The sequence below is a fragment of the Anopheles coustani genome, chromosome 2 (genome assembly GCF_943734705.1).
Source record: "Anopheles coustani chromosome 2, idAnoCousDA_361_x.2, whole genome shotgun sequence".
Taxonomy (NCBI): Eukaryota; Metazoa; Arthropoda; class Insecta; order Diptera; family Culicidae; genus Anopheles; species Anopheles coustani.
In genome coordinates, this window is record NC_071289.1 from 26,391,888 (window position 1) to 26,401,053 (window position 9,166).

The following is a 9,166-nucleotide window of genomic DNA, read 5'->3' on the forward strand; positions in this document are numbered from 1 at the left end:
TCGTCCAATCTGCGAACGGAGAAGAAGAGAGAAAATGTTCAGATTTTAATTTCGACGGCGACAAGAAAGTAATACAAAGTGGTGTGAAGGAACAAACCTAGCATAAGACAGTTTTCAATTGATAATCACTTTATGCTATACAAAAAAACAGAATAAAAGAATGAAATTTGATGAATCTTTTTAGATCTTATATAAAATATTCCCTATTATATACAGGAATGAAAATTGTGGAATTGTTGTTTGTATTTAATGGCAAAAGAATTTGTGAACAACACCAAAAACATGTTTTACTTTTCAATTGAATTACTTCCGAATTAAAAGAGATGTTGACTAAGTAAGCAATCAATGCCAAAGTTTGTTGGTTTTGTTTTGTTTCTTAATTTTTTTATTATAGTGTTAAGTCATGTTTTGTAAAGCCCAAGCGGCAAACAATTGTTCTAAATAAAATATTAAATGTTAAATGTAAATACAAAGCCCAAACGGTGTGACACATTTTATGTACAAAGTTTTGAAAATTGAATTGATTGATGGTAATCCGAACAAAGGAATTGCAACACAGTCGTACAATAAAAATCTTAATATATTTATCTTCCCTCTCTCATAGCTCATCGAAACACGCAATAAAATTCTTTGATGGTTTAAAATTGTAAAATTGTATTTTTGTTACACAACTCGCATTCCAACGGAGCAGGAAGAAATCTTTGTTGTTCCTAGCAATAAATTCCCTTCAAATGTAAATAAGCATGTTCGGTAAACATTGAGCAGAAGCGTAAAAAATTAGACCCTAATGCCCCGTATTTCGCTTTTCAATATTCTTGTTACGCCTCCTACCGCACCTACCGTGAGAAGACCGTTACCCAATATTGACATTATCGTAGTCTCCGAAGTCTCCGGATCGGGAAATGGTAGGATGGCAAAAAGTGAAACCTCCCCGCGCTACGCTGCTGCTCCAATTGTTCGATCGGGAACTGCGCTTACGATTGAAATATTAACCATAATGCGGTGGGGTGGTATAAAAATTAAATTAAATTAACGGCCACCGTCCGGCTTGCATCCGCATTCGTTCCTTCCAACGTCCTCCTCCAGAGCGGCGTAATTGGTTTAACGTTCGAAACCGAACAGCGTTTCCACACGAAGCGGGAAGTAAGGGGAAGAAAAATAATAAATCGAATAACTGAAAAAGGAAAATCCAAGAACGAACGAAAATTGGCAAAAACCAGTAGCCAAGGAGAACATTTTGTTCGCTGAGGTTCCCTGCGCCTTCGGTTTGACCACAGGATAAGGAGGAAAGGCATTCTAGGGAAATATAGATCGTGCCGAACGTTCCTTGTCGGTCGTGTCCTTCACGGCCGTTGGATGAAAAAGAAAACATAAAGCACAAAACTAGCCAGACATTTTCGATTCACCACTGCGTGCTCGCCACCCAACATTGAAAACGGAAACGGCTTGGTCCCGTGCTGTCATCGACGCTCGGAAATACACCGCTTTCCACTCGGGATCGTGAGGGAAGTAAGGAGGGGAGATGGTAGAATGGTGCGGAAATATATTAAAAAAATCCGCCCATCCTATGGCGGATGAGGGTTGAATAAATAATGTACTGCACCACCACCATCGTCACTCACTGTCACTTTCCTCAGTGGAAAGCTCCCCGAAAAGCAACCACGACCGACGGACCGTTAGAAATAAAGTGCACCAACAAGGTCCAACGAATGAAAGAAGATTTTCCTACCGAATGGATAATGTAAAACAGTTTATAAAGAATACATTTTTTCCTACCTCATCGCTCATCGAAACGCGTGTTAAAGCTAGGAATTACTAGCACACACAGATAATACTTATTGAGGGGAATTCTGGGATAAGGAGCATTCTGTGCGGGAAAAACGCAAAGAAAATAAATATAACTTAATTCATCCATCTGTTTAAACAAACTTGTGGGTGAAGTGACTTTTTTTTCCTCTTTGTATCGTTCATTTCACACAGAAACGATGAAAGAAATATATATTAGTCGGGAAAATGGATAGCATATGATTTGTGGTTCGCGTACGGAAAGGCTAACAAAGATGGTGACAAAGATTTGTGAGGGTTTGTTTTTCGAATTTTCTCACTGCTCCAAGCAACGGCAAATAAACGAGACACGGAAACGGAATGAGAAAACTTTCGACCTAGAAAGTTCGTGGAAAGTGTCATGAAACGTGATGAAACGGTTTCTTTCAACAGATACATTTTAATTTCATTCGTGAAGCTTGTTGCTCGGGGGAAAATCAGATTCGCAGCGGTAGATTCAACCAACAATTTATCTCTCATATTACATGCGTCTCGCCGGAAACGTTTTCCGGGCAAATCAACCATATTCTGAGGAGAAGAAATGGTAAAAATAAAATTTAGAAATCACCAACCTTCTGAAGAATTCATTACTGAACCTTCCACAATAGTCGGATGGTGATGGCCTTGTCCTTGGACAAAGTGGTTCGTATGAAACCCCTGCAGTGTTGGTCTAGACAGCGGAGGGGCTTGTAGGAAACAGCACGTTCGAGAAAGGGTGGCCTAGAATGTGCTGGATTTTTTTTTTCGCTCCCGAGACACAACCAAATAGCCCATGTTTTCTGCGAAAACCCTCCTTGGTTGTCCCCTGTCTGCCTTTCTCAGGCTGAGATTCCTGCACCCCAGCACAAGAAAACGTGTCACCGAGAAGGTTCAACAACAAAGCAAAGGCCCCTCGCTTTCCTCTAGTGGGCCATTACGCCACGCAAGCGACCTTTTTCCCATCGCGTGACGAGGAAAAACCCGGGACGTCCAAGTCGGTTGTGAGCCGGCTGATGATACGCTCTCGCGCGCGCTTATGATTTGGATTGTGCCATCGGTGGAAATCGGCGTCAGCACGACATGCCACGACCTTACTAATGTGCACCACGCGGGAAACATTTCTCCCGCAAGTCATTTTCCCTGCCCTGCCGCGGCTCACATTTCAGCCTGTTCGATGCGCGGATGTGTTTTCCTTCCAAGGTGTTTGGGTTGGGTTTTCCCAGCAGGAGCGGCGTGGCGTGATTCTTTGACATTTTTTCCTCCCTCCATCGTATGTATCGGATCATTCTTGCGCCTCGCTGGAAACTCAGCTTCCCCTGTGGAGCGATTTTAATTGAATATATTTGCGCGAACGTCACGTGAGGGAGTGATTTTCCATACGATGGCTTTGCGCCTGTTACTTTCCATCGAATTCCTCCTCACGGCACTCACGACGAAAGCAACACCCGTGGAAAAGCACCTCCAGCACATACATACACAATCACCAAAGGAAACTGATCTGACATGAGCCGTTGAATGGCATCCGGCCCGGCTTTTTCCCGGAGACGGAAGGCGATGAAGTCGTTTTCAGGCCCGGGACGTTCGCGTTTTTAATGATGATTGAATTTTGCCTCTAACGAACGCCCCACAGTCCCACCTTCATCAGGGAGCTGAGGAGGTAGGGAAAAGCAAAGCGGGATCGATCATGCTCCAGGGAAAATTCCCAACGATCCCGTTCCTCACTCAGGGAGAGATGAAAATACGGCCGAGGAAAGTATTGTAAGAAATTTAGTAATGCAAATTTGATTACCGCTATCGGTGATGATAACTAATACCCGGTGAAGCTTAGGACACTCATCCTCACTCCGAGGTACAAGCAAAAAGAAGCAGTAAAGGCATGGAAAAACGGGAGAGAGAAAAACCAACGTAAGAGCGAGAGGTGGAAAGGCACCAAAGGGACAACTAATGCCAGTAATTAGTAGGCAATCTCGACTGATAATTTGATCAGCCCGGGTGCTTCCGTACCTCGGTATCGGGCGGAACGATTGGGGAGTTTCCCATGTTTCCACCCTCCTTCCTTGGTACTGCATTCCCCCTACTCGAGGGATCGATACTTTAGGGTAAACCGGGGGCAATTCAATTACTAGCAGGAATTAGCTACTGATGAAATTTCGAGGGTGAAGTTCGTTGCGAGTATCGCTACCCTCAAAGGTGTGGGAATTACTTAAGTTAGAAACTAGTCGATGGAAAAGATAAATACGAAAGCGTTTCTTTCTACGCAATTTTAAACCGCTCGCTTTCAGGCAGACAAATTTTATCACAGCTTACTGCCAATTTCAATCAAAGGTCGAATGGAAAAACGAGAAAACCCTTATGGCGTTCCTTTTGCCTTACATTACCGTTTCCCGAGTCTGGTTCTCGATGATTGAGGCGAAGGCAAATTTCTATCAAATCTGTACCAAAGGAAACAAAAACCCACCAATCCGATGAGACGAGATTTTCCATTTCTGCAGTAGCTATCCTATGAATTTTCCATTCCCCCGACTGGTTTGCTCTGCTCGGTTGATCCAGGATGAACCCGAATCCGACACGACGAAGCTCATGTCGTCTGTCTGCCAGCTGACGAGGGGAAGGTTTTCCCGCTTACAGACCCGGTCCGGGCAGGGGTCCCATTTTCCCTTTCCGACTAAGGATTTTCGATGGATCGTGGGAAGACATGCCGGGGGAAGGCACCCGACCCAAACAAATCTTCCCACGATAATCCACTTTAAAATCCAATCCACCCAAAACGAACGCGCATTAGGCTTAGGCGTTTGTTCTGTTGCGACGATGCAACATTTTGCGACAGCCGGAGTCGGAAGCCTTTTCCTTGTGCGTGTGTTTTTATTTTAAAGGACGGTTGGCACATTTTCCAACCGGCAGCTCACAATCCTTCGTCCTCCTCGGGTAGGTGTTTGTATGTGTGTTGGACTTCTACCCGCCAGTGACAGTGGCTCGATTTTCCGAGAAGTTTTTAGTCCAAATGCGTCCCGTCGTGGCTGCGCCGGGCGGAAAAACTCCACCGGCCACCGGCCGGGTAAGGGAAACAAAGTGGAAAGCGGTAAGCTTTTGTTATGCTGTATTTCGCCTTAGCGGCATTATCACATGCTGCTTACGGAGCTGAGCCGTACCGCATGGCTTTGGCATTATGTGGAGCTCCTAGATGGGCTAAGGCTCGGAAAAATTGGCAGAAGTGAGTGGTAATAAATCCCCACACCCTCCGGGTAGGGCGAGACAATCCGTGTGCCGTGCACACAAAGTAAGAAAGGAAAATGGTAAACCCCGAAAAAAATCCTCTTTCAAAACAAAATGTGTGTGAGCCCTTTTTTCTTCGCATTCCCATTTTGTGTGGATCTGTTTCTCTGGGGCTCACAGCTTGGTGTTGACGTGTCGCCTAAAGAAAAACAGCATTGTTCGCTTACAATCCAAGCACGATCGCACGGCAGCAGCGAAGGAAAAATCGATTTCCTAGAGACGGGTTTTTGGGTAAGCGTATTAAGTGTGTATGTATCGTTGTGAAAATCTGTCCCTTTTACAGGTTCAGGATCATTTCGTTTTTCTTCTTTCATTTTCTTTCTTGAAAATTTCAATCAGAAATTTGTTTGCAAATTTTCCACCCGTCCCGACACGCAACAACAACGACGAAGAAAATATTATTCCCTTGTTAATTATAACATTGTTCCTCCCCACTCCTCGAATATCAGTCCATTAAGCACAAAAATACGATATGAATATTTTAATTTGCCATCCCAAACGGAAAATGATACCATATCTTGCCGTCCAGAGAGCCACCCATTCTCATTTTCCTCCGCACCGATAGATGGCACCTTATCAGGGTGAGCATCAAACAAACAAATGCAAAACGCCCCAATCCCACGAAGCGGTAAGCAACAATGGCCAAACGAACCAAAGCCACGGACCCATAAGCCAGCATAATGTGGCCAATTGCCGAGCACCGTCTCCGAAGCGAACCTCGGGCTCGGGAGAAAACCCGGTTCGGAAACCGGCAGCCTCAGCAGCAGCAGCAGCAACGAGAAATCGAAAGATAAATAAATGAAGCACGAAAAAAGAAACCTTCCAAAAAACAAAAAACCCACCGTACGACCATTCGGAGAGGCCATCGCCATTTCCCGGCATTATGTGAATCATGATTTATGTTAACTTGCGATCCGTTTGCGCTGTTCCTTGGCGCGGGACGAGACATTCCATTTATGTGAGTGTGTATGTGTGTGTGTGTGTGTGTGGGTGGTGCGAGTCTCTTTAGAGCATAAACAAAGGGCCTTAAGTGAACGAGTGGCTGGAGTTAGATTTTCTTTCCTTCCCGACAGCGAAGGTCTGTTTCCGAAGGAAAGAAAACTTCCGCACCCTTCGTGGAAACTGAAGAACCCATTTTCTCGGTGGATTATTTCGATTGAAGCTTTGGCTCCCGGTTTTATTGTCGGTGGGCACCGGTGGTGCGATGTAAATTTTTGTTACCATTTTCCATTCCCATCCCTCAGCCTCCCTTGGCTGGCCGCAACGGCAGACAGCCCCGATACTGATCACTTTCGACCAGTTTCGCTTCGCATCGAAGATCACCGAAAGCGAGTGGGCGTAATGTGGGAAAAGGCAGTAACCAAAAGTAAAAACACAACAAACGACCCATAATGTTTCCGCTCCCCTTTTTTTTTCTTAATGGAAAAACCCCGGTACTGCGGATGCTGTGGTCCATCCCCGTTGCGGGTAGCCATTTTTCCGACGCACCGGCACTCGGCCCGCCGTAATAACGTACGATACAATCAATCTTGCGAGGGCCATTAATATAATCTCAGATCGATCTTTTGCCCTTGCAAAGGGGTGGCACTGCTTCGTTCGAGACGTTGTGTTATGCTACGTTGTCGAAAGCATATGTGTGCACCTTCGGAGAGGATATTTTCCTTTGGCCTGAACTGTTGTCGGGACGCTTCACCTTTGCTCTCCGTCGATGAGCTTCCGAACTCTGACAAGGAGAACAAGAACCCCAAGAAAATGTTACGAAACGAAAGAACACAGCGTATGAACCTTTTTAGTTCCGTTCTGCTCCCTCAAGACTCTACGCAAATCTGTTTCCCGAGCATCGAATGAAGTCCTCACCAGTTTCCGGGCGGATGGTTTTGCTAGTTTTTTTTTTGCTACCTTAAAAATGTTCCTTTTCGGTAGCCGAACCGCCCTTCGTCGATTTTCGACGAAATGTATCGCAATCTGTTCGAATCAATCAAACGGGCCGACCTCAAAGGGACGGGGTGTTATGCTGCAAGTGAACGATCGGGAAGAAGAAGAAGTACAAATCCTTTCAGGACTACTTTGCTTTGTCGAAATGAAGAAGCTTGACGAACGCAGCACCGAACTCGCCATAACGCTTGATTGTGCCGATCTGATCCTTGCCGTTGTCGGATGCTGCCAGCTTTTGACGTCCTCATCGCGCTCGTGTGCGTTTGTGTGTGTGTCAAACAGAGGGTAGAAACTTGCTGAATGAACCACAAATTGCGCCCGAATTAAGTTGCTAACTTTTCACTCACCCATCATTTCGGGCTTGCTTGTGCTTGAGAGAGTCGGGTGGGGTGGGAAATGGTTCGTCCCTTCACTGGTCGGACTTTACATGTTTCGGAGCAAGTTCTTTTAGGCCCGCACTTGCCAACCAAATAGGTAAGATAAGATCGATGAAGGTCAGATTATTCTGGTATGCACATGGATATTTTTGCTATCAACAAGCAAAGCAAGTTTGTTGACAAGAATAATGTTACTTCTTTATCAAAACTTGTAGATCAGATGAGTTTTAGCAAATGGAATATGTCGAGTTATTTTTGGTATAAAAGCTACTTAAGCGTAAATTGACATGCTTACGGTTTTAATTCACTCTAGTCGGGGGTCTTTATCTGCATTAAGCAACCCTCCATTAATTCATCAAAGGTCGAATTAAAAACGAAAGCTTTTCTGTTCGGTCCACGATACATTTCACTTAGAGCCCATGCAGCATAACATTTCCCGAGCCTTCGAGCCGTCGGTTTGGCAGCTCGTACCTAAATAATTCCGTAATGAGGTGCGTCGGGTACGAAAAGGAGGATGGAGCGAAATAATAAAAATAAAAGCCATCAGGCCCGTTCCCCGGAGGTCGAAGGATTAAACGGTGCGACCGGAGCGAGCAGCCGTCTCGATTTCATTAAAGCGAAGGATCAACTTACGTGATTAGATCGAGGCGATGGCACGGCGCGGCGGCCGAGGACCGACGCCGATTGCGAAACGGCGAACGCTCTCTAATAAGTGCGCCCAGGATTAATAAACCACTCTAGCAACAAATTCCAATGTCGTAAAATCTTTATCACCAGCGCGTTGCCGTTTCCAACTGTCGCCCGAGCCGATGCTTTTCTGCGAGTTGTTCAGCCCGCGCAGATGGTCGGGTCAATTGATAGCTTTGTCGATGGCGAGTGCCACAACATTTCCACCCACGCAGAACACACACACACACACGCTCACACACAGATTGCGATACCGCGTCAACCCCACGCGGCGTTCCGACGCGCCAAACTGACGTGTACCGTTCCGGAGATCGTTTCCGAATGCGAGGCCGTGGTGCGCACTGCTTCCGTTAATCCCTGATCCGTTTTCCCGGCACGAACAAAGAAGAAAGAATCCTTGCCGCTCTTCCTGGCAATTCAACAAACGGCCGCTCCGCTTGGCCACCGTTCCACCTCCGTACGTGTGCGTCTGTGTGTGTCCTTTATGTTTTATTCATTTCCATCATCGGATTCCACCACCAGCGTGACGACAGCGTGGACCGAAAGTTTTCCGCCTTCGAGGCGACACACACCTACACACAGTCAACCGGTAGGGCACGCGATGGGGCCGGGGGGGGGAGGAAAATTCTGTCCACCGAGCGGGTCGGAAAACTGACCTCCCGGACGAGACCGACAGCGGGTTCACGGGGAGGGAAAACAACACCACATCGATTACGATACTTGGGCGATTTTTCCACCCTTTCCACGGGGAGCGTGGTGGTGGTTCCTCGAACTGGACGTGGAACAATTTTCTCACCGATTTGTTGATGTTTTCCGATTTGTCCTATCGACGATAAAATATTCCATTGCCTATGGCTGCCCTTTCTTCGTTTTGTGTTTTCCTCCTTTTCGTTTTTTTGTCCTATGTTACTGCACCACGCGGCACTGACAGTGATCGGACCCACCGTCTCAGACACAACCACACACACACGTCCACATCGACGACGGCAAACAACTACACCCACGGGTACCACCGGGTGTGCGAAAGTGGAAAACTTTTCATTCCACCTGCGGGACAAAGTTTTGTCCGCTGTTTTTCCACTTGCTTCTCT